Raw genomic sequence first — 24341 nt, 5'->3', positions numbered from 1 at the left:
AGTGGACAGAGCAAGCTCTTCTTCCATCTCCCTGTTCTAAAAATCCATTTAATATATGGTCCCCAGATAGGGGACGTATCAGATATTAAACTGATAAGAACAGATACTACACTTGATCTTAGCCAAAAGGCCGAGAAGCGATAACCGGAAACTCGGGCCTACCCGAGGGCCGCCCGAACGGGCAGAGGGGACGGGCTCGCTGAGAGCTCCACGGGCCGCAGGGGGCCCACTCCTCCGCAGGGCTCTCCCAGGTGGCTGGGGCTGCCAAAATTCACACCTCTGGCCCAGGGCCTGGCTCCCCTGCCTCCACTCCCTCCCTGGACACTTGGCTTCCATCCCCTGGGCCCAGTCTGCTCCTCCTCTAGCCCAAGTGGGCACCAGCAGGTGCTGCTGGTTTGGGGAGAAATCAGCAGCACGGTCGTTTGCATGGCCCCGCCTCTAGGGCGACGCGGGCGAGGCGGGCCACTAGAGGGAGACACAGGCCTTGGCATGGCATATCCGTGCGGCAGCTCGAGCGGCCGTCCCAGAGTCGAGCTGAGCAGAGCAGCAGCTCTCTCTCTCGGGTTGCTTCCAGCCAGGCCTCCCTCCTTCCTCCTTCGGACGGGCTGAAAGCTCGGCTTCCCAGCCAGCTGACTTCCTGCTTTCCTTCGGATGGAGAGACAGAGAGCTTGCTGACTCTCCTCGCTTCTTTTCAGGCCATTGGGCACGTCGTCCCATCCAGGCAAGCCCAGCAAGAATGAAAGCAAGAAAGTGACACGCACCAAACAAAAGCACACAGGCACACCCAGGGTTAAAAACACCTTTAATGGAATGAGGCTTTTCACACCTCGTTAGGAGTTATCAGCAACAAACACAGATAAGGCACAATGAGGAGGAGGACAACAACAATAACACACAACACAATGAAGCCAGCAGGCTGCCGTCTGGTCTGCAGGAGCCAAGGCCAAGGCTGGTTAGGACCACTGGGATGGGCCTCGATCACTCCCATCACAGGTGTGACCTTGTGCCCTTTCCTTTCCTTCTTGGGGAAAGAAAGGAGAGTGACTGCTTGTCGTAGTCATTTCTCTTCTTCTATGTCTGCTTTTGGAAAACCGCATAAGAGGGGTGCACCGGTCCTGGAGGTACTGCAATACCAGGTCGATGCGTGGAGTGGACAGAGCAAGCTCTTCTTCCATCTCCCTGTTCTAAAAATCCATTTAATATATGGTCCCCAGATAGGGGACGTATCAGATATTAAACTGATAAGAACAGATTTTTTTTTTTTTTTTTTTTTTTTTTTTTTTTTTTTTTTTTTTTTTTACCAAAATATCAGCACTGCAATTAGGAACTTAACTGCAGATAGACATCAGCACAGGAACTCCTTATGTTGAGTCTACTAGGCACATCACTTATTTTGGGTTTTTCTCTTTTTTTTTTTTTTTTTTTTTTTTTTTTTTTTTTTAATAAGTGTACATCAAGTAAAGTGAACCAAAAAAAACCTTACTTAAACTGGGACCAGGTATCTACTCCCCACTCTATTTTAGCAGTATCTCCCAAGCTCCGCCGATCCCATAAGTAATATAAAAACATTTTTGCTAACAAAAATTTAATGCTTTCATCCACTGAAATCAATTCCCGCTGTCGTACCAAAATACCCCGACATTGCCACAATACTTCTTTCCCAGCACTTATAATTCTCCACGCCATGGTTTGTTTACCGGACACTGCACCTAAAAGCAGGCCGTACACCACCTTCTCATAACACAAAGATTGTATTCCCGTTAGACAACGCAAAATGTTCCCAACTCGCTTCCAAAAACACTGTGCAAAAGGACAATTCCAGATGAAATGCATGACCGATTCCTCATTAGCACAAGGATGTCTGGGGCAACGACCTGATCTTATTAACCCCCTCCTATACTGAAATGCTTTGACCGGTAAACATTCATGAACCACCTGCCAACCCAGGTCCCTCTGACTATTAGTAAGATTTCGATTGAGTACCATGTTCCACACGTCCTTGGACACATCCTCACTGTACCTCTCCACTCTCACTATACATTGAGCTCTCAAAATTCTTTGGATAATTAGTTTAGGTCTTTGAAAATCATGAGCCTCACATTCATACAACGCATATTTTTGGATAAACCCAAATAGAATTTTATAAGGAGGTGTTAGAACATCTGAGCATGGCTTGTTCAATTCCGCAGACACCCACTTATATCTCCTCCAGATACGACCTCCACTATACCGGATCATATGCCCAGGAAGAGTATTCTGCCCACTGATTTTAATCATCATACTCACATACCTTACGCTTAGAAATAAACGCACATCAGGCATACCCCTACCCCCCTTTTCTTCTTCTTTATATAAAATTGCACGTTTGACTCTCTCCATTTTTGCACCCCAAAGAAACATAAAGAGGTCTCTAATAATTCGTTTAACAAAAATCTCAGCAGGGAAATAAACTAAGCCCGTGTAGAGCAAAATTGGCAATATGATGGCTTTAATCAATAAAATTTTCCCTGTGAAGGTTAAATCACGAAGTTTCCAGAAATCCACTTTTTTTTTGATTCGCTCAACAACACCCTCCCAGCATTTGACTCCAGTATTTTGTGAATCAAAAATAATCCCCAACACCTTTATTTGCTCATTAATCACCTTAAGCTTAAGACCTACACAATCATTCCAAGTACCAAACCCACAACACACACTCTTATCTAAATTTATCTTGAACCCTGATGCTGCACAAAAACATTCAGCCACAAACACCGCTCTCTTAACTGACCTCACATCCGCACACAATACCGCCACATCATCCATATAGCTTAAAACTTTAGCATCCCTCCCACCACTCCCAGGGATAGTAACCCCCCTTATCACTTTCTCCTTTACTAAACTAACGATCAAAGGTTCTATGCAGCAGATGAATAGGACAGGCGACAAAGGACACCCTTGACGAACCCCAGAAAATATATCAATATTATCAGTCAACCTACCGTTCACTAAAACACGAGAGAACACATTATTATATAACGTTTTCACCATTCTCACAAAACCAGCAGGTAAATTCATTCTCTCCAACACAAGAAACATAAAGTCATGACTCACTCTATCATAAGCTTTCTCAAAATCAAACGAAAGCACAGCCACCCCACGTTTCCTACTCATGACATCACTCAAAACATCTCTCAACAATATCAAATTTTCCCATACACTCCTACCTGGTACGGCGCACACTTGACTTTCACCCACCACACAAGAAATCACATCTTTCATTCTATTTGCTAACACTTTCGCAATGATCTTATAATCCACATTCAATAAGGTAATGGGTCTATAATTTTTAATATCCGTTCTATCCCCCTTTTTAAATATTAAAGTAACGATACCTCCTTTCTGTGACTCACTCAATTCTCCGGACTCAAATACAGCATTCACCATTTCACACAAATCTTCCTTCACATCCTCCCAAAATTGTAAATAGAATTCCACACTCAGCCCATCATCCCCTGGCGTTTTCCCTTTTGTCATACTCTTAACCGTCAGCTCCAACTCCGCACACGTCACGTCCCGAAGCAAGCCATCATGCATACTCCTGTCCAACTGATACTCTAATTTAGCCAAAAAATCGTTATAAAAAGAAGGATCAATATGTTTCCGAGAAAATAACCTGGTATAAAAATCAAAAACTTTATTTTCCATTCCTGCAGCATCCTTACATCCATCAATCTCAGCAATCACAGCTTTCTTCTGCACACACCTTTTAAAAAAGAACCGCGTACATTTCTCATTCAATTCTAATGCATCCACTTTTGCCCTATATATAATTTCTTTCCCTTTTTCAACTATCCATTTATTCCTCTCTTCTCTAACCTGCTTCAAGTCCTCCTGTACATCCATCCCCATTCCCTCTAATTTCAACAAACACTGCCATCTAGCGTTCAAAGTAAAGTACTGTCGCATTTGTTCTTTTTTTCTTTTAATTCCTATGCGACAGAAAAAAACCTTGCACTTTTGTTTAAACCAATCCCACCACTTTCGTGTATTCCTAAACTTGAGTTTGGCATTCTTCCACCTTGCATACAACTCACGAAACTCCTTACAACTCTGTTCACTCTGCAATAACAAGACATTCAACTTCCACAAACTTCTCTGTACCCTCACACAACCCTCTACACGCAGTTGGACCAATAGCATCATGTGATCCGAAAACAAGTTAGGTTTCACTTCCCAAGTCACTGCCTCAAAGCCAGCAGAGACAAGGCAATGATCAATCCTGGATTTGAAATTTGCATTTTGCCAGGTAAACCTATTCTCTTCTGTCCCCACCAATCGCCACACATCATGCAAATTAAGATCCTCACATATGTCCCTTAGGAGTTTAGAAGATCTATCCAGTGTACCATCTCCTTGTCTATCCTCAGGGCATAAGATGCAATTAAAATCGCCCATCACTAATACCGGTTCCCTACCCACTAAGAAAAATTTTATTTTTTCTAATAACTCACACCGTTCATTCTTTCTGACCGACGCATAAACATTAATAATTCGGATGCATTCACCCCAAGCTGAAATTTTTACTAACAGCGCTCTTCCTGGTTCAATATGTATCACATTTTCAACTGTCAGATGAGAAGATTTAACTAGGACACCCACACCTGTGCTTTTAACCCCATTCTCCCCAGACCACACAGAGGGCCCACACTTCCAATCCTTCTCCATCTCTTCATATGACAACCTAAAATCCACCCCACATTCTTGTATTAAAATAATATCAGCACAAACTGTATAAAAGAAGTCAAAAATTGCCATTCGCCGCTTATCATTTGCAATTGATCGCACATTTAAGGATGCGATGGACAGCAACATTGCTGAGGCAAAGGAGATAAGCAAATGGCACACAGGGATTTTATCCCGTGTCTAAATGCCTGGTATCTTGTAGCAGACGTTCCACACCAGGTTCAGAAGACACTGACACTGCATCCTCCTCTTCCTTTGCTAGATCTACAGTCCAGGAAAAAGAATCTGGCGACCCCAGACCACTGAAAAGGTCTTCCGCCGTATCCGGAGACACCTTTCTTCTTTTGCACTGCACTTCCTCCTCCTGATTCCCCTCCGGGGGTCTCTCTTCCTTGTCTACATGACAGTCCATGTCCTCATTTCCTTCATGCACACTATCTTCTTCCTCCACCAACTCTAGAGGTGCAAACGCATTTGCTAACTGTACCGCACAGCTGTAGGTTGGCATAGCTACACTTTTCACCGCCTCCTGATTTCCATCAGCAGAACTTTTCTCCATCTCAATCTCCTTCTCCATCTCCACCACTTGTCGCAAGACATCCTCATCCTCTACTTCAGGTGGTGTGCATCTAGCTTTCTTACCCCCTGCAACTTTCTCAGCAAAAGTTTGCACCCTATCAGGGCAGTCCGCGTACAGATGATCAGTGCTTTGACAATGGGTACAGGCTTTAGGGATGTCACATTTATCAGCCAAATGACCTAGTGCTGAGCAGTTAGTGCATTTTTTTAAAAGATCACAGTTTTGAGTCACATGCCCCATCTCTCCACATTTCCAGCAGTAAGCAGGCATTCCTGAGTATTTTAAGAAACCTCTATTGCGCCCAATTTGAAATGTTTGCTTGATATGCTCCACATGATCCTCAGTAAAGTCATTTGCAAAGAAACGACAGCGGTATAGTCGTTTTCCTGACCACACTCCCACACTGTTGTAGATAAGTTTTACAAATTCCACCGATTCACATTCAATTTTAAGATACTCAGTAACTTCTCTTGTAGTGACATATGGGTTATACATCATAACCGTGACCATCTTCCAAGGACTCCTATGCAGAAACTCCACTCTAAAATTATGCATGCAGGGCTCCTCCCTCTTCTCTTCCCAGCAGGCTTTGAAGCTGTTATATCTTGCATAGTCAGTAAACACTAATTCTACCACTCCCTGGTTCCTGTATTCAGCCATGCAAATGAGTTGCTTACCCTCCACTCCACAGGGCATCAAGACTTTCTCCATCACGAGTTTCGCACAGTCCTCGTCCACCGCACCATCCAAGATTGCAATTTTAGCTGCATTGCGAAAGCGCACTTCAGGAGCCGCTGAGGTGTGTCCGTCTCTCTCCATCCTATAGTTTGGAAGGAAAACACCACCAATATATGCTTCAGGATAACCAGATCCCTGGTTACCAAATCAAGTGTAGTCAGACTCAGGCCCAGGCCCTAAGGCCTGGACTGATAAGAACAGATACTACACTTGATCTTAGCCAAAAGGCCGAGAAGCGATAACCGGAAACTCGGGCCTACCCGAGGGCCGCCCGAACGGGCAGAGGGGACGGGCTCGCTGAGAGCTCCACGGGCCGCAGGGGGCCCACTCCTCCGCAGGGCTCTCCCAGGTGGCTGGGGCTGCCAAAATTCACACCTCTGGCCCAGGGCCTGGCTCCCCTGCCTCCACTCCCTCCCTGGACACTTGGCTTCCATCCCCTGGGCCCAGTCTGCTCCTCCTCTAGCCCAAGTGGGCACCAGCAGGTGCTGCTGGTTTGGGGAGAAATCAGCAGCACGGTCGTTTGCATGGCCCCGCCTCTAGGGCGACGCGGGCGAGGCGGGCCACTAGAGGGAGACACAGGCCTTGGCATGGCATATCCGTGCGGCAGCTCGAGCGGCCGTCCCAGAGTCGAGCTGAGCAGAGCAGCAGCTCTCTCTCTCGGGTTGCTTCCAGCCAGGCCTCCCTCCTTCCTCCTTCGGACGGGCTGAAAGCTCGGCTTCCCAGCCAGCTGACTTCCTGCTTTCCTTCGGATGGAGAGACAGAGAGCTTGCTGACTCTCCTCGCTTCTTTTCAGGCCATTGGGCACGTCGTCCCATCCAGGCAAGCCCAGCAAGAATGAAAGCAAGAAAGTGACACGCACCAAACAAAAGCACACAGGCACACCCAGGGTTAAAAACACCTTTAATGGAATGAGGCTTTTCACACCTCGTTAGGAGTTATCAGCAACAAACACAGATAAGGCACAATGAGGAGGAGGACAACAACAATAACACACAACACAATGAAGCCAGCAGGCTGCCGTCTGGTCTGCAGGAGCCAAGGCCAAGGCTGGTTAGGACCACTGGGATGGGCCTCGATCACTCCCATCACAGGTGTGACCTTGTGCCCTTTCCTTTCCTTCTTGGGGAAAGAAAGGAGAGTGACTGCTTGTCGTAGTCATTTCTCTTCTTCTATGTCTGCTTTTGGAAAACCGCATAAGAGGGGTGCACCGGTCCTGGAGGTACTGCAATACCAGGTCGATGCGTGGAGTGGACAGAGCAAGCTCTTCTTCCATCTCCCTGTTCTAAAAATCCATTTAATATATGGTCCCCAGATAGGGGACGTATCAGATATTAAACTGATAAGAACAGATACTACACTTGATCTTAGCCAAAAGGCCGAGAAGCGATAACCGGAAACTCGGGCCTACCCGAGGGCCGCCCGAACGGGCAGAGGGGACGGGCTCGCTGAGAGCTCCACGGGCCGCAGGGGGCCCACTCCTCCGCAGGGCTCTCCCAGGTGGCTGGGGCTGCCAAAATTCACACCTCTGGCCCAGGGCCTGGCTCCCCTGCCTCCACTCCCTCCCTGGACACTTGGCTTCCATCCCCTGGGCCCAGTCTGCTCCTCCTCTAGCCCAAGTGGGCACCAGCAGGTGCTGCTGGTTTGGGGAGAAATCAGCAGCACGGTCGTTTGCATGGCCCCGCCTCTAGGGCGACGCGGGCGAGGCGGGCCACTAGAGGGAGACACAGGCCTTGGCATGGCATATCCGTGCGGCAGCTCGAGCGGCCGTCCCAGAGTCGAGCTGAGCAGAGCAGCAGCTCTCTCTCTCGGGTTGCTTCCAGCCAGGCCTCCCTCCTTCCTCCTTCGGACGGGCTGAAAGCTCGGCTTCCCAGCCAGCTGACTTCCTGCTTTCCTTCGGATGGAGAGACAGAGAGCTTGCTGACTCTCCTCGCTTCTTTTCAGGCCATTGGGCACGTCGTCCCATCCAGGCAAGCCCAGCAAGAATGAAAGCAAGAAAGTGACACGCACCAAACAAAAGCACACAGGCACACCCAGGGTTAAAAACACCTTTAATGGAATGAGGCTTTTCACACCTCGTTAGGAGTTATCAGCAACAAACACAGATAAGGCACAATGAGGAGGAGGACAACAACAATAACACACAACACAATGAAGCCAGCAGGCTGCCGTCTGGTCTGCAGGAGCCAAGGCCAAGGCTGGTTAGGACCACTGGGATGGGCCTCGATCACTCCCATCACAGGTGTGACCTTGTGCCCTTTCCTTTCCTTCTTGGGGAAAGAAAGGAGAGTGACTGCTTGTCGTAGTCATTTCTCTTCTTCTATGTCTGCTTTTGGAAAACCGCATAAGAGGGGTGCACCGGTCCTGGAGGTACTGCAATACCAGGTCGATGCGTGGAGTGGACAGAGCAAGCTCTTCTTCCATCTCCCTGTTCTAAAAATCCATTTAATATATGGTCCCCAGATAGGGGACGTATCAGATATTAAACTGATAAGAACAGATACTACACTTGATCTTAGCCAAAAGGCCGAGAAGCGATAACCGGAAACTCGGGCCTACCCGAGGGCCGCCCGAACGGGCAGAGGGGACGGGCTCGCTGAGAGCTCCACGGGCCGCAGGGGGCCCACTCCTCCGCAGGGCTCTCCCAGGTGGCTGGGGCTGCCAAAATTCACACCTCTGGCCCAGGGCCTGGCTCCCCTGCCTCCACTCCCTCCCTGGACACTTGGCTTCCATCCCCTGGGCCCAGTCTGCTCCTCCTCTAGCCCAAGTGGGCACCAGCAGGTGCTGCTGGTTTGGGGAGAAATCAGCAGCACGGTCGTTTGCATGGCCCCGCCTCTAGGGCGACGCGGGCGAGGCGGGCCACTAGAGGGAGACACAGGCCTTGGCATGGCATATCCGTGCGGCAGCTCGAGCGGCCGTCCCAGAGTCGAGCTGAGCAGAGCAGCAGCTCTCTCTCTCGGGTTGCTTCCAGCCAGGCCTCCCTCCTTCCTCCTTCGGACGGGCTGAAAGCTCGGCTTCCCAGCCAGCTGACTTCCTGCTTTCCTTCGGATGGAGAGACAGAGAGCTTGCTGACTCTCCTCGCTTCTTTTCAGGCCATTGGGCACGTCGTCCCATCCAGGCAAGCCCAGCAAGAATGAAAGCAAGAAAGTGACACGCACCAAACAAAAGCACACAGGCACACCCAGGGTTAAAAACACCTTTAATGGAATGAGGCTTTTCACACCTCGTTAGGAGTTATCAGCAACAAACACAGATAAGGCACAATGAGGAGGAGGACAACAACAATAACACACAACACAATGAAGCCAGCAGGCTGCCGTCTGGTCTGCAGGAGCCAAGGCCAAGGCTGGTTAGGACCACTGGGATGGGCCTCGATCACTCCCATCACAGGTGTGACCTTGTGCCCTTTCCTTTCCTTCTTGGGGAAAGAAAGGAGAGTGACTGCTTGTCGTAGTCATTTCTCTTCTTCTATGTCTGCTTTTGGAAAACCGCATAAGAGGGGTGCACCGGTCCTGGAGGTACTGCAATACCAGGTCGATGCGTGGAGTGGACAGAGCAAGCTCTTCTTCCATCTCCCTGTTCTAAAAATCCATTTAATATATGGTCCCCAGATAGGGGACGTATCAGATATTAAACTGATAAGAACAGATACTACACTTGATCTTAGCCAAAAGGCCGAGAAGCGATAACCGGAAACTCGGGCCTACCCGAGGGCCGCCCGAACGGGCAGAGGGGACGGGCTCGCTGAGAGCTCCACGGGCCGCAGGGGGCCCACTCCTCCGCAGGGCTCTCCCAGGTGGCTGGGGCTGCCAAAATTCACACCTCTGGCCCAGGGCCTGGCTCCCCTGCCTCCACTCCCTCCCTGGACACTTGGCTTCCATCCCCTGGGCCCAGTCTGCTCCTCCTCTAGCCCAAGTGGGCACCAGCAGGTGCTGCTGGTTTGGGGAGAAATCAGCAGCACGGTCGTTTGCATGGCCCCGCCTCTAGGGCGACGCGGGCGAGGCGGGCCACTAGAGGGAGACACAGGCCTTGGCATGGCATATCCGTGCGGCAGCTCGAGCGGCCGTCCCAGAGTCGAGCTGAGCAGAGCAGCAGCTCTCTCTCTCGGGTTGCTTCCAGCCAGGCCTCCCTCCTTCCTCCTTCGGACGGGCTGAAAGCTCGGCTTCCCAGCCAGCTGACTTCCTGCTTTCCTTCGGATGGAGAGACAGAGAGCTTGCTGACTCTCCTCGCTTCTTTTCAGGCCATTGGGCACGTCGTCCCATCCAGGCAAGCCCAGCAAGAATGAAAGCAAGAAAGTGACACGCACCAAACAAAAGCACACAGGCACACCCAGGGTTAAAAACACCTTTAATGGAATGAGGCTTTTCACACCTCGTTAGGAGTTATCAGCAACAAACACAGATAAGGCACAATGAGGAGGAGGACAACAACAATAACACACAACACAATGAAGCCAGCAGGCTGCCGTCTGGTCTGCAGGAGCCAAGGCCAAGGCTGGTTAGGACCACTGGGATGGGCCTCGATCACTCCCATCACAGGTGTGACCTTGTGCCCTTTCCTTTCCTTCTTGGGGAAAGAAAGGAGAGTGACTGCTTGTCGTAGTCATTTCTCTTCTTCTATGTCTGCTTTTGGAAAACCGCATAAGAGGGGTGCACCGGTCCTGGAGGTACTGCAATACCAGGTCGATGCGTGGAGTGGACAGAGCAAGCTCTTCTTCCATCTCCCTGTTCTAAAAATCCATTTAATATATGGTCCCCAGATAGGGGACGTATCAGATATTAAACTGATAAGAACAGATACTACACTTGATCTTAGCCAAAAGGCCGAGAAGCGATAACCGGAAACTCGGGCCTACCCGAGGGCCGCCCGAACGGGCAGAGGGGACGGGCTCGCTGAGAGCTCCACGGGCCGCAGGGGGCCCACTCCTCCGCAGGGCTCTCCCAGGTGGCTGGGGCTGCCAAAATTCACACCTCTGGCCCAGGGCCTGGCTCCCCTGCCTCCACTCCCTCCCTGGACACTTGGCTTCCATCCCCTGGGCCCAGTCTGCTCCTCCTCTAGCCCAAGTGGGCACCAGCAGGTGCTGCTGGTTTGGGGAGAAATCAGCAGCACGGTCGTTTGCATGGCCCCGCCTCTAGGGCGACGCGGGCGAGGCGGGCCACTAGAGGGAGACACAGGCCTTGGCATGGCATATCCGTGCGGCAGCTCGAGCGGCCGTCCCAGAGTCGAGCTGAGCAGAGCAGCAGCTCTCTCTCTCGGGTTGCTTCCAGCCAGGCCTCCCTCCTTCCTCCTTCGGACGGGCTGAAAGCTCGGCTTCCCAGCCAGCTGACTTCCTGCTTTCCTTCGGATGGAGAGACAGAGAGCTTGCTGACTCTCCTCGCTTCTTTTCAGGCCATTGGGCACGTCGTCCCATCCAGGCAAGCCCAGCAAGAATGAAAGCAAGAAAGTGACACGCACCAAACAAAAGCACACAGGCACACCCAGGGTTAAAAACACCTTTAATGGAATGAGGCTTTTCACACCTCGTTAGGAGTTATCAGCAACAAACACAGATAAGGCACAATGAGGAGGAGGACAACAACAATAACACACAACACAATGAAGCCAGCAGGCTGCCGTCTGGTCTGCAGGAGCCAAGGCCAAGGCTGGTTAGGACCACTGGGATGGGCCTCGATCACTCCCATCACAGGTGTGACCTTGTGCCCTTTCCTTTCCTTCTTGGGGAAAGAAAGGAGAGTGACTGCTTGTCGTAGTCATTTCTCTTCTTCTATGTCTGCTTTTGGAAAACCGCATAAGAGGGGTGCACCGGTCCTGGAGGTACTGCAATACCAGGTCGATGCGTGGAGTGGACAGAGCAAGCTCTTCTTCCATCTCCCTGTTCTAAAAATCCATTTAATATATGGTCCCCAGATAGGGGACGTATCAGATATTAAACTGATAAGAACAGATACTACACTTGATCTTAGCCAAAAGGCCGAGAAGCGATAACCGGAAACTCGGGCCTACCCGAGGGCCGCCCGAACGGGCAGAGGGGACGGGCTCGCTGAGAGCTCCACGGGCCGCAGGGGGCCCACTCCTCCGCAGGGCTCTCCCAGGTGGCTGGGGCTGCCAAAATTCACACCTCTGGCCCAGGGCCTGGCTCCCCTGCCTCCACTCCCTCCCTGGACACTTGGCTTCCATCCCCTGGGCCCAGTCTGCTCCTCCTCTAGCCCAAGTGGGCACCAGCAGGTGCTGCTGGTTTGGGGAGAAATCAGCAGCACGGTCGTTTGCATGGCCCCGCCTCTAGGGCGACGCGGGCGAGGCGGGCCACTAGAGGGAGACACAGGCCTTGGCATGGCATATCCGTGCGGCAGCTCGAGCGGCCGTCCCAGAGTCGAGCTGAGCAGAGCAGCAGCTCTCTCTCTCGGGTTGCTTCCAGCCAGGCCTCCCTCCTTCCTCCTTCGGACGGGCTGAAAGCTCGGCTTCCCAGCCAGCTGACTTCCTGCTTTCCTTCGGATGGAGAGACAGAGAGCTTGCTGACTCTCCTCGCTTCTTTTCAGGCCATTGGGCACGTCGTCCCATCCAGGCAAGCCCAGCAAGAATGAAAGCAAGAAAGTGACACGCACCAAACAAAAGCACACAGGCACACCCAGGGTTAAAAACACCTTTAATGGAATGAGGCTTTTCACACCTCGTTAGGAGTTATCAGCAACAAACACAGATAAGGCACAATGAGGAGGAGGACAACAACAATAACACACAACACAATGAAGCCAGCAGGCTGCCGTCTGGTCTGCAGGAGCCAAGGCCAAGGCTGGTTAGGACCACTGGGATGGGCCTCGATCACTCCCATCACAGGTGTGACCTTGTGCCCTTTCCTTTCCTTCTTGGGGAAAGAAAGGAGAGTGACTGCTTGTCGTAGTCATTTCTCTTCTTCTATGTCTGCTTTTGGAAAACCGCATAAGAGGGGTGCACCGGTCCTGGAGGTACTGCAATACCAGGTCGATGCGTGGAGTGGACAGAGCAAGCTCTTCTTCCATCTCCCTGTTCTAAAAATCCATTTAATATATGGTCCCCAGATAGGGGACGTATCAGATATTAAACTGATAAGAACAGATACTACACTTGATCTTAGCCAAAAGGCCGAGAAGCGATAACCGGAAACTCGGGCCTACCCGAGGGCCGCCCGAACGGGCAGAGGGGACGGGCTCGCTGAGAGCTCCACGGGCCGCAGGGGGCCCACTCCTCCGCAGGGCTCTCCCAGGTGGCTGGGGCTGCCAAAATTCACACCTCTGGCCCAGGGCCTGGCTCCCCTGCCTCCACTCCCTCCCTGGACACTTGGCTTCCATCCCCTGGGCCCAGTCTGCTCCTCCTCTAGCCCAAGTGGGCACCAGCAGGTGCTGCTGGTTTGGGGAGAAATCAGCAGCACGGTCGTTTGCATGGCCCCGCCTCTAGGGCGACGCGGGCGAGGCGGGCCACTAGAGGGAGACACAGGCCTTGGCATGGCATATCCGTGCGGCAGCTCGAGCGGCCGTCCCAGAGTCGAGCTGAGCAGAGCAGCAGCTCTCTCTCTCGGGTTGCTTCCAGCCAGGCCTCCCTCCTTCCTCCTTCGGACGGGCTGAAAGCTCGGCTTCCCAGCCAGCTGACTTCCTGCTTTCCTTCGGATGGAGAGACAGAGAGCTTGCTGACTCTCCTCGCTTCTTTTCAGGCCATTGGGCACGTCGTCCCATCCAGGCAAGCCCAGCAAGAATGAAAGCAAGAAAGTGACACGCACCAAACAAAAGCACACAGGCACACCCAGGGTTAAAAACACCTTTAATGGAATGAGGCTTTTCACACCTCGTTAGGAGTTATCAGCAACAAACACAGATAAGGCACAATGAGGAGGAGGACAACAACAATAACACACAACACAATGAAGCCAGCAGGCTGCCGTCTGGTCTGCAGGAGCCAAGGCCAAGGCTGGTTAGGACCACTGGGATGGGCCTCGATCACTCCCATCACAGGTGTGACCTTGTGCCCTTTCCTTTCCTTCTTGGGGAAAGAAAGGAGAGTGACTGCTTGTCGTAGTCATTTCTCTTCTTCTATGTCTGCTTTTGGAAAACCGCATAAGAGGGGTGCACCGGTCCTGGAGGTACTGCAATACCAGGTCGATGCGTGGAGTGGACAGAGCAAGCTCTTCTTCCATCTCCCTGTTCTAAAAATCCATTTAATATATGGTCCCCAGATAGGGGACGTATCAGATATTAAACTGATAAGAACAGATACTACACTTGATCTTAGCCAAAAGGCCGAGAAGCGATAACCGGAAACTCGGGCCTACCCGAGGGCCGCCCGAACGGGCAGAGGGGACGGGCTCGCTGAGAGCTCCACGGGCCGCAGGGGGCCCACTCCTCCGCAGGGCTCTCCCAGGTGGCTGGGGCTGCCAAAATTCACACCTCTGGCCCAGGGCCTGGCTCCCCTGCCTCCACTCCCTCCCTGGACACTTGGCTTCCATCCCCTGGGCCCAGTCTGCTCCTCCTCTAGCCCAAGTGGGCACCAGCAGGTGCTGCTGGTTTGGGGAGAAATCAGCAGCACGGTCGTTTGCATGGCCCCGCCTCTAGGGCGACGCGGGCGAGGCGGGCCACTAGAGGGAGACACAGGCCTTGGCATGGCATATCCGTGCGGCAGCTCGAGCGGCCGTCCCAGAGTCGAGCTGAGCAGAGCAGCAGCTCTCTCTCTCGGGTTGCTTCCAGCCAGGCCTCCCTCCTTCCTCCTTCGGACGGGCTGAAAGCTCGGCTTCCCAGCCAGCTGACTTCCTGCTTTCCTTCGGATGGAGAGACAGAGAGCTTGCTGACTCTCCTCGCTTCTTTTCAGGCCATTGGGCACGTCGTCCCATCCAGGCAAGCCCAGCAAGAATGAAAGCAAGAAAGTGACACGCACCAAACAAAAGCACACAGGCACACCCAGGGTTAAAAACACCTTTAATGGAATGAGGCTTTTCACACCTCGTTAGGAGTTATCAGCAACAAACACAGATAAGGCACAATGAGGAGGAGGACAACAACAATAACACACAACACAATGAAGCCAGCAGGCTGCCGTCTGGTCTGCAGGAGCCAAGGCCAAGGCTGGTTAGGACCACTGGGATGGGCCTCGATCACTCCCATCACAGGTGTGACCTTGTGCCCTTTCCTTTCCTTCTTGGGGAAAGAAAGGAGAGTGACTGCTTGTCGTAGTCATTTCTCTTCTTCTATGTCTGCTTTTGGAAAACCGCATAAGAGGGGTGCACCGGTCCTGGAGGTACTGCAATACCAGGTCGATGCGTGGAGTGGACAGAGCAAGCTCTTCTTCCATCTCCCTGTTCTAAAAATCCATTTAATATATGGTCCCCAGATAGGGGACGTATCAGATATTAAACTGATAAGAACAGATACTACACTTGATCTTAGCCAAAAGGCCGAGAAGCGATAACCGGAAACTCGGGCCTACCCGAGGGCCGCCCGAACGGGCAGAGGGGACGGGCTCGCTGAGAGCTCCACGGGCCGCAGGGGGCCCACTCCTCCGCAGGGCTCTCCCAGGTGGCTGGGGCTGCCAAAATTCACACCTCTGGCCCAGGGCCTGGCTCCCCTGCCTCCACTCCCTCCCTGGACACTTGGCTTCCATCCCCTGGGCCCAGTCTGCTCCTCCTCTAGCCCAAGTGGGCACCAGCAGGTGCTGCTGGTTTGGGGAGAAATCAGCAGCACGGTCGTTTGCATGGCCCCGCCTCTAGGGCGACGCGGGCGAGGCGGGCCACTAGAGGGAGACACAGGCCTTGGCATGGCATATCCGTGCGGCAGCTCGAGCGGCCGTCCCAGAGTCGAGCTGAGCAGAGCAGCAGCTCTCTCTCTCGGGTTGCTTCCAGCCAGGCCTCCCTCCTTCCTCCTTCGGACGGGCTGAAAGCTCGGCTTCCCAGCCAGCTGACTTCCTGCTTTCCTTCGGATGGAGAGACAGAGAGCTTGCTGACTCTCCTCGCTTCTTTTCAGGCCATTGGGCACGTCGTCCCATCCAGGCAAGCCCAGCAAGAATGAAAGCAAGAAAGTGACACGCACCAAACAAAAGCACACAGGCACACCCAGGGTTAAAAACACCTTTAATGGAATGAGGCTTTTCACACCTCGTTAGGAGTTATCAGCAACAAACACAGATAAGGCACAATGAGGAGGAGGACAACAACAATAACACACAACACAATGAAGCCAGCAGGCTGCCGTCTGGTCTGCAGGAGCCAAGGCCAAGGCTGGTTAGGACCACTGGGATGGGCCTCGATCACTCCCATCACAGGTGTGACCTTGTGCCCTTTCCTTTCCTTCTTGGGGAAAGAAAGGAGAGTGACTGCTTGTCGTAGTCATTTCTCTTCTTCTATGTCTGCTTTTGGAAAACCGCATAAGAGGGGTGCACCGGTCCTGGAGGTACTGCAATACCAGGTCGATGCGTGGAGTGGACAGAGCAAGCTCTTCTTCCATCTCCCTGTTCTAAAAATCCATTTAATATATGGTCCCCAGATAGGGGACGTATCAGATATTAAACTGATAAGAACAGATACTACACTTGATCTTAGCCAAAAGGCCGAGAAGCGATAACCGGAAACTCGGGCCTACCCGAGGGCCGCCCGAACGGGCAGAGGGGACGGGCTCGCTGAGAGCTCCACGGGCCGCAGGGGGCCCACTCCTCCGCAGGGCTCTCCCAGGTGGCTGGGGCTGCCAAAATTCACACCTCTGGCCCAGGGCCTGGCTCCCCTGCCTCCACTCCCTCCCTGGACACTTGGCTTCCATCCCCTGGGCCCAGTCTGCTCCTCCTCTAGCCCAAGTGGGCACCAGCAGGTGCTGCTGGTTTGGGGAGAAATCAGCAGCACGGTCGTTTGCATGGCCCCGCCTCTAGGGCGACGCGGGCGAGGCGGGCCACTAGAGGGAGACACAGGCCTTGGCATGGCATATCCGTGCGGCAGCTCGAGCGGCCGTCCCAGAGTCGAGCTGAGCAGAGCAGCAGCTCTCTCTCTCGGGTTGCTTCCAGCCAGGCCTCCCTCCTTCCTCCTTCGGACGGGCTGAAAGCTCGGCTTCCCAGCCAGCTGACTTCCTGCTTTCCTTCGGATGGAGAGACAGAGAGCTTGCTGACTCTCCTCGCTTCTTTTCAGGCCATTGGGCACGTCGTCCCATCCAGGCAAGCCCAGCAAGAATGAAAGCAAGAAAGTGACACGCACCAAACAAAAGCACACAGGCACACCCAGGGTTAAAAACACCTTTAATGGAATGAGGCTTTTCACACCTCGTTAGGAGTTATCAGCAACAAACACAGATAAGGCACAATGAGGAGGAGGACAACAACAATAACACACAACACAATGAAGCCAGCAGGCTGCCGTCTGGTCTGCAGGAGCCAAGGCCAAGGCTGGTTAGGACCACTGGGATGGGCCTCGATCACTCCCATCACAGGTGTGACCTTGTGCCCTTTCCTTTCCTTCTTGGGGAAAGAAAGGAGAGTGACTGCTTGTCGTAGTCATTTCTCTTCTTCTATGTCTGCTTTTGGAAAACCGCATAAGAGGGGTGCACCGGTCCTGGAGGTACTGCAATACCAGGTCGATGCGTGGAGTGGACAGAGCAAGCTCTTCTTCCATCTCCCTGTTCTAAAAATCCATTTAATATATGGTCCCCAGATAGGGGACGTATCAGATATTAAACTGATAAGAACAGATACTACACTTGATCTTAGCCAAAAGGCCGAGAAGCGATAACCGGAAACTCGGGCCTACCCGAGGGCCGCCCGAACGGGCAGAGGGGACGGGCTCGCTGAGAGCTCCACGGGCCGCAGGGGGCCCACTCCTCCGCAGGGCTCTCCCAGGTGGCTGGGGCTGCCAAAATTCACACCTCTGGCCCAGGGCCTGGCTCCCCTGCCTCCACTCCCTCCCTGGACACTTGGCTTCCATCCCCTGGGCCCAGTCTGCTCCTCCTCTAGCCCAAGTGGGCACCAGCAGGTGCTGCTGGTTTGGGGAGAAATCAGCAGCACGGTCGTTTGCATGGCCCCGCCTCTAGGGCGACGCGGGCGAGGCGGGCCACTAGAGGGAGACACAGGCCTTGGCATGGCATATCCGTGCGGCAGCTCGAGCGGCCGTCCCAGAGTCGAGCTGAGCAGAGCAGCAGCTCTCTCTCTCGGGTTGCTTCCAGCCAGGCCTCCCTCCTTCCTCCTTCGGACGGGCTGAAAGCTCGGCTTCCCAGCCAGCTGACTTCCTGCTTTCCTTCGGATGGAGAGACAGAGAGCTTGCTGACTCTCCTCGCTTCTTTTCAGGCCATTGGGCACGTCGTCCCATCCAGGCAAGCCCAGCAAGAATGAAAGCAAGAAAGTGACACGCACCAAACAAAAGCACACAGGCACACCCAGGGTTAAAAACACCTTTAATGGAATGAGGCTTTTCACACCTCGTTAGGAGTTATCAGCAACAAACACAGATAAGGCACAATGAGGAGGAGGACAACAACAATAACACACAACACAATGAAGCCAGCAGGCTGCCGTCTGGTCTGCAGGAGCCAAGGCCAAGGCTGGTTAGGACCACTGGGATGGGCCTCGATCACTCCCATCACAGGTGTGACCTTGTGCCCTTTCCTTTCCTTCTTGGGGAAAGAAAGGAGAGTGACTGCTTGTCGTAGTCATTTCTCTTCTTCTATGTCTGCTTTTGGAAAACCGCATAAGAGGGGTGCACCGGTCCTGGAGGTACTGCAATACCAGGTCGATGCGTGGAGTGGACAGAGCAAGCTCTTCTTCCATCTCCCTGTTCTAAAAATCCATTTAATATATGGTCCCCAGATAGGGGACGTATCAGATATTAAACTGATAAGAACAGATACTACACTTGATCTTAGCCAAAAGGCCGAGAAGCGATAACCGGAAACTCGGGCCTACCCGAGGGCCGCCCGAACGGGCAGAGGGGACGGGCTCGCTGAGAGCTCCACGGGCCGCAGGGGGCCCACTCCTCCGCAGGGCTCTCCCAGGTGGCTGGGGCTGCCAAAATTCACACCTCTGGCCCAGGGCCTGGCTCCCCTGCCTCCACTCCCTCCCTGGACACTTGGCTTCCATCCCCTGGGCCCAGTCTGCTCCTCCTCTAGCCCAAGTGGGCACCAGCAGGTGCTGCTGGTTTGGGGAGAAATCAGCAGCACGGTCGTTTGCATGGCCCCGCCTCTAGGGCGACGCGGGCGAGGCGGGCCACTAGAGGGAGACACAGGCCTTGGCATGGCATATCCGTGCGGCAGCTCGAGCGGCCGTCCCAGAGTCGAGCTGAGCAGAGCAGCAGCTCTCTCTCTCGGGTTGCTTCCAGCCAGGCCTCCCTCCTTCCTCCTTCGGACGGGCTGAAAGCTCGGCTTCCCAGCCAGCTGACTTCCTGCTTTCCTTCGGATGGAGAGACAGAGAGCTTGCTGACTCTCCTCGCTTCTTTTCAGGCCATTGGGCACGTCGTCCCATCCAGGCAAGCCCAGCAAGAATGAAAGCAAGAAAGTGACACGCACCAAACAAAAGCACACAGGCACACCCAGGGTTAAAAACACCTTTAATGGAATGAGGCTTTTCACACCTCGTTAGGAGTTATCAGCAACAAACACAGATAAGGCACAATGAGGAGGAGGACAACAACAATAACACACAACACAATGAAGCCAGCAGGCTGCCGTCTGGTCTGCAGGAGCCAAGGCCAAGGCTGGTTAGGACCACTGGGATGGGCCTCGATCACTCCCATCACAGGTGTGACCTTGTGCCCTTTCCTTTCCTTCTTGGGGAAAGAAAGGAGAGTGACTGCTTGTCGTAGTCATTTCTCTTCTTCTATGTCTGCTTTTGGAAAACCGCATAAGAGGGGTGCACCGGTCCTGGAGGTACTGCAATACCAGGTCGATGCGTGGAGTGGACAGAGCAAGCTCTTCTTCCATCTCCCTGTTCTAAAAATCCATTTAATATATGGTCCCCAGATAGGGGACGTATCAGATATTAAACTGATAAGAACAGATACTACACTTGATCTTAGCCAAAAGGCCGAGAAGCGATAACCGGAAACTCGGGCCTACCCGAGGGCCGCCCGAACGGGCAGAGGGGACGGGCTCGCTGAGAGCTCCACGGGCCGCAGGGGGCCCACTCCTCCGCAGGGCTCTCCCAGGTGGCTGGGGCTGCCAAAATTCACACCTCTGGCCCAGGGCCTGGCTCCCCTGCCTCCACTCCCTCCCTGGACACTTGGCTTCCATCCCCTGGGCCCAGTCTGCTCCTCCTCTAGCCCAAGTGGGCACCAGCAGGTGCTGCTGGTTTGGGGAGAAATCAGCAGCACGGTCGTTTGCATGGCCCCGCCTCTAGGGCGACGCGGGCGAGGCGGGCCACTAGAGGGAGACACAGGCCTTGGCATGGCATATCCGTGCGGCAGCTCGAGCGGCCGTCCCAGAGTCGAGCTGAGCAGAGCAGCAGCTCTCTCTCTCGGGTTGCTTCCAGCCAGGCCTCCCTCCTTCCTCCTTCGGACGGGCTGAAAGCTCGGCTTCCCAGCCAGCTGACTTCCTGCTTTCCTTCGGATGGAGAGACAGAGAGCTTGCTGACTCTCCTCGCTTCTTTTCAGGCCATTGGGCACGTCGTCCCATCCAGGCAAGCCCAGCAAGAATGAAAGCAAGAAAGTGACACGCACCAAACAAAAGCACACAGGCACACCCAGGGTTAAAAACACCTTTAATGGAATGAGGCTTTTCACACCTCGTTAGGAGTTATCAGCAACAAACACAGATAAGGCACAATGAGGAGGAGGACAACAACAATAACACACAACACAATGAAGCCAGCAGGCTGCCGTCTGGTCTGCAGGAGCCAAGGCCAAGGCTGGTTAGGACCACTGGGATGGGCCTCGATCACTCCCATCACAGGTGTGACCTTGTGCCCTTTCCTTTCCTTCTTGGGGAAAGAAAGGAGAGTGACTGCTTGTCGTAGTCATTTCTCTTCTTCTATGTCTGCTTTTGGAAAACCGCATAAGAGGGGTGCACCGGTCCTGGAGGTACTGCAATACCAGGTCGATGCGTGGAGTGGACAGAGCAAGCTCTTCTTCCATCTCCCTGTTCTAAAAATCCATTTAATATATGGTCCCCAGATAGGGGACGTATCAGATATTAAACTGATAAGAACAGATACTACACTTGATCTTAGCCAAAAGGCCGAGAAGCGATAACCGGAAACTCGGGCCTACCCGAGGGCCGCCCGAACGGGCAGAGGGGACGGGCTCGCTGAGAGCTCCACGGGCCGCAGGGGGCCCACTCCTCCGCAGGGCTCTCCCAGGTGGCTGGGGCTGCCAAAATTCACACCTCTGGCCCAGGGCCTGGCTCCCCTGCCTCCACTCCCTCCCTGGACACTTGGCTTCCATCCCCTGGGCCCAGTCTGCTCCTCCTCTAGCCCAAGTGGGCACCAGCAGGTGCTGCTGGTTTGGGGAGAAATCAGCAGCACGGTCGTTTGCATGGCCCCGCCTCTAGGGCGACGCGGGCGAGGCGGGCCACTAGAGGGAGACACAGGCCTTGGCATGGCATATCCGTGCGGCAGCTCGAGCGGCCGTCCCAGAGTCGAGCTGAGCAGAGCAGCAGCTCTCTCTCTCGGGTTGCTTCCAGCCAGGCCTCCCTCCTTCCTCCTTCGGACGGGCTGAAAGCTCGGCTTCCCAGCCAGCTGACTTCCTGCTTTCCTTCGGATGGAGAGACAGAGAGCTTGCTGACTCTCCTCGCTTCTTTTCAGGCCATTGGGCACGTCGTCCCATCCAGGCAAGCCCAGCAAGAATGAAAGCAAGAAAGTGACACGCACCAAACAAAAGCACACAGGCACACCCAGGGTTAAAAACACCTTTAATGGAATGAGGCTTTTCACACCTCGTTAGGAGTTATCAGCAACAAACACAGATAAGGCACAATGAGGAGGAGGACAACAACAATAACACACAACACAATGAAGCCAGCAGGCTGCCGTCTGGTCTGCAGGAGCCAAGGCCAAGGCTGGTTAGGACCACTGGGATGGGCCTCGATCACTCCCATCACAGGTGTGACCTTGTGCCCTTTCCTTTCCTTCTTGGGGAAAGAAAGGAGAGTGACTGCTTGTCGTAGTCATTTCTCTTCTTCTATGTCTGCTTTTGGAAAACCGCATAAGAGGGGTGCACCGGTCCTGGAGGTACTGCAATACCAGGTCGATGCGTGGAGTGGACAGAGCAAGCTCTTCTTCCATCTCCCTGTTCTAAAAATCCATTTAATATATGGTCCCCAGATAGGGGACGTATCAGATATTAAACTGATAAGAACAGATACTACACTTGATCTTAGCCAAAAGGCCGAGAAGCGATAACCGGAAACTCGGGCCTACCCGAGGGCCGCCCGAACGGGCAGAGGGGACGGGCTCGCTGAGAGCTCCACGGGCCGCAGGGGGCCCACTCCTCCGCAGGGCTCTCCCAGGTGGCTGGGGCTGCCAAAATTCACACCTCTGGCCCAGGGCCTGGCTCCCCTGCCTCCACTCCCTCCCTGGACACTTGGCTTCCATCCCCTGGGCCCAGTCTGCTCCTCCTCTAGCCCAAGTGGGCACCAGCAGGTGCTGCTGGTTTGGGGAGAAATCAGCAGCACGGTCGTTTGCATGGCCCCGCCTCTAGGGCGACGCGGGCGAGGCGGGCCACTAGAGGGAGACACAGGCCTTGGCATGGCATATCCGTGCGGCAGCTCGAGCGGCCGTCCCAGAGTCGAGCTGAGCAGAGCAGCAGCTCTCTCTCTCGGGTTGCTTCCAGCCAGGCCTCCCTCCTTCCTCCTTCGGACGGGCTGAAAGCTCGGCTTCCCAGCCAGCTGACTTCCTGCTTTCCTTCGGATGGAGAGACAGAGAGCTTGCTGACTCTCCTCGCTTCTTTTCAGGCCATTGGGCACGTCGTCCCATCCAGGCAAGCCCAGCAAGAATGAAAGCAAGAAAGTGACACGCACCAAACAAAAGCACACAGGCACACCCAGGGTTAAAAACACCTTTAATGGAATGAGGCTTTTCACACCTCGTTAGGAGTTATCAGCAACAAACACAGATAAGGCACAATGAGGAGGAGGACAACAACAATAACACACAACACAATGAAGCCAGCAGGCTGCCGTCTGGTCTGCAGGAGCCAAGGCCAAGGCTGGTTAGGACCACTGGGATGGGCCTCGATCACTCCCATCACAGGTGTGACCTTGTGCCCTTTCCTTTCCTTCTTGGGGAAAGAAAGGAGAGTGACTGCTTGTCGTAGTCATTTCTCTTCTTCTATGTCTGCTTTTGGAAAACCGCATAAGAGGGGTGCACCGGTCCTGGAGGTACTGCAATACCAGGTCGATGCGTGGAGTGGACAGAGCAAGCTCTTCTTCCATCTCCCTGTTCTAAAAATCCATTTAATATATGGTCCCCAGATAGGGGACGTATCAGATATTAAACTGATAAGAACAGATACTACACTTGATCTTAGCCAAAAGGCCGAGAAGCGATAACCGGAAACTCGGGCCTACCCGAGGGCCGCCCGAACGGGCAGAGGGGACGGGCTCGCTGAGAGCTCCACGGGCCGCAGGGGGCCCACTCCTCCGCAGGGCTCTCCCAGGTGGCTGGGGCTGCCAAAATTCACACCTCTGGCCCAGGGCCTGGCTCCCCTGCCTCCACTCCCTCCCTGGACACTTGGCTTCCATCCCCTGGGCCCAGTCTGCTCCTCCTCTAGCCCAAGTGGGCACCAGCAGGTGCTGCTGGTTTGGGGAGAAATCAGCAGCACGGTCGTTTGCATGGCCCCGCCTCTAGGGCGACGCGGGCGAGGCGGGCCACTAGAGGGAGACACAGGCCTTGGCATGGCATATCCGTGCGGCAGCTCGAGCGGCCGTCCCAGAGTCGAGCTGAGCAGAGCAGCAGCTCTCTCTCTCGGGTTGCTTCCAGCCAGGCCTCCCTCCTTCCTCCTTCGGACGGGCTGAAAGCTCGGCTTCCCAGCCAGCTGACTTCCTGCTTTCCTTCGGATGGAGAGACAGAGAGCTTGCTGACTCTCCTCGCTTCTTTTCAGGCCATTGGGCACGTCGTCCCATCCAGGCAAGCCCAGCAAGAATGAAAGCAAGAAAGTGACACGCACCAAACAAAAGCACACAGGCACACCCAGGGTTAAAAACACCTTTAATGGAATGAGGCTTTTCACACCTCGTTAGGAGTTATCAGCAACAAACACAGATAAGGCACAATGAGGAGGAGGACAACAACAATAACACACAACACAATGAAGCCAGCAGGCTGCCGTCTGGTCTGCAGGAGCCAAGGCCAAGGCTGGTTAGGACCACTGGGATGGGCCTCGATC

The 24341-nt window shown here is 53.7% G+C and overlaps 15 non-coding genes and 3 pseudogenes across 15 annotated transcripts; all 18 read right to left on the bottom strand.

Moving 5' to 3' along the window:
• On the bottom strand, nt 1-142 carry LOC149431617 (U2 spliceosomal RNA; annotated as a pseudogene; the record flags this gene model as incomplete).
• A 957-nt stretch (nt 143-1099) lies between these two features.
• LOC149431616 (U2 spliceosomal RNA) lies at nt 1100-1309 on the bottom strand (annotated as a pseudogene).
• Nucleotides 1310-6126: 4817 nt separating this feature from the next.
• LOC149431615 (U2 spliceosomal RNA) lies at nt 6127-6283 on the bottom strand (annotated as a pseudogene).
• Nucleotides 6284-7240: 957 nt separating this feature from the next.
• On the bottom strand, nt 7241-7431 carry LOC149431614 (U2 spliceosomal RNA). Its single transcript, XR_016309238.1, has one exon. It is a non-coding gene; the product is annotated as a U2 spliceosomal RNA (small nuclear RNA).
• Nucleotides 7432-8388: 957 nt separating this feature from the next.
• Nucleotides 8389-8579, bottom strand: LOC149431613 (U2 spliceosomal RNA). The gene has a single exon (XR_016309236.1). It is a non-coding gene; the product is annotated as a U2 spliceosomal RNA (small nuclear RNA).
• Nucleotides 8580-9536: 957 nt separating this feature from the next.
• LOC149431612 (U2 spliceosomal RNA) lies at nt 9537-9727 on the bottom strand. The gene has a single exon (XR_016309235.1). It is a non-coding gene; the product is annotated as a U2 spliceosomal RNA (small nuclear RNA).
• Nucleotides 9728-10684: 957 nt separating this feature from the next.
• On the bottom strand, nt 10685-10875 carry LOC149431611 (U2 spliceosomal RNA). The gene has a single exon (XR_016309234.1). It is a non-coding gene; the product is annotated as a U2 spliceosomal RNA (small nuclear RNA).
• A 957-nt stretch (nt 10876-11832) lies between these two features.
• LOC149431610 (U2 spliceosomal RNA) lies at nt 11833-12023 on the bottom strand. Its single transcript, XR_016309233.1, has one exon. It is a non-coding gene; the product is annotated as a U2 spliceosomal RNA (small nuclear RNA).
• A 957-nt stretch (nt 12024-12980) lies between these two features.
• On the bottom strand, nt 12981-13171 carry LOC149431609 (U2 spliceosomal RNA). Its single transcript, XR_016309232.1, has one exon. It is a non-coding gene; the product is annotated as a U2 spliceosomal RNA (small nuclear RNA).
• A 957-nt stretch (nt 13172-14128) lies between these two features.
• Nucleotides 14129-14319, bottom strand: LOC149431608 (U2 spliceosomal RNA). Its single transcript, XR_016309231.1, has one exon. It is a non-coding gene; the product is annotated as a U2 spliceosomal RNA (small nuclear RNA).
• Nucleotides 14320-15276: 957 nt separating this feature from the next.
• On the bottom strand, nt 15277-15467 carry LOC149431607 (U2 spliceosomal RNA). Its single transcript, XR_016309230.1, has one exon. It is a non-coding gene; the product is annotated as a U2 spliceosomal RNA (small nuclear RNA).
• A 957-nt stretch (nt 15468-16424) lies between these two features.
• On the bottom strand, nt 16425-16615 carry LOC149431606 (U2 spliceosomal RNA). Its single transcript, XR_016309229.1, has one exon. It is a non-coding gene; the product is annotated as a U2 spliceosomal RNA (small nuclear RNA).
• A 957-nt stretch (nt 16616-17572) lies between these two features.
• LOC149431605 (U2 spliceosomal RNA) lies at nt 17573-17763 on the bottom strand. The gene has a single exon (XR_016309228.1). It is a non-coding gene; the product is annotated as a U2 spliceosomal RNA (small nuclear RNA).
• A 957-nt stretch (nt 17764-18720) lies between these two features.
• Nucleotides 18721-18911, bottom strand: LOC149431604 (U2 spliceosomal RNA). The gene has a single exon (XR_016309227.1). It is a non-coding gene; the product is annotated as a U2 spliceosomal RNA (small nuclear RNA).
• A 957-nt stretch (nt 18912-19868) lies between these two features.
• Nucleotides 19869-20059, bottom strand: LOC149431603 (U2 spliceosomal RNA). Its single transcript, XR_016309224.1, has one exon. It is a non-coding gene; the product is annotated as a U2 spliceosomal RNA (small nuclear RNA).
• Nucleotides 20060-21016: 957 nt separating this feature from the next.
• LOC149431602 (U2 spliceosomal RNA) lies at nt 21017-21207 on the bottom strand. Its single transcript, XR_016309223.1, has one exon. It is a non-coding gene; the product is annotated as a U2 spliceosomal RNA (small nuclear RNA).
• A 957-nt stretch (nt 21208-22164) lies between these two features.
• Nucleotides 22165-22355, bottom strand: LOC149431601 (U2 spliceosomal RNA). The gene has a single exon (XR_016309222.1). It is a non-coding gene; the product is annotated as a U2 spliceosomal RNA (small nuclear RNA).
• Nucleotides 22356-23312: 957 nt separating this feature from the next.
• On the bottom strand, nt 23313-23503 carry LOC149431600 (U2 spliceosomal RNA). Its single transcript, XR_016309221.1, has one exon. It is a non-coding gene; the product is annotated as a U2 spliceosomal RNA (small nuclear RNA).
• Between the last annotated feature and the right edge of the window lie 838 nt (nt 23504-24341).

This window comes from Staurois parvus, unplaced genomic scaffold, assembly GCF_062004578.1.
Source record: "Staurois parvus isolate SC_StPar_1 unplaced genomic scaffold, SC_StPar_1.0 ptg002205l, whole genome shotgun sequence".
Taxonomy (NCBI): domain Eukaryota; kingdom Metazoa; phylum Chordata; class Amphibia; order Anura; family Ranidae; genus Staurois; species Staurois parvus.
The sequence above is the reverse complement of the archived record's forward strand: the minus strand, read 5'-3'. Positions and strand labels throughout refer to the sequence as shown.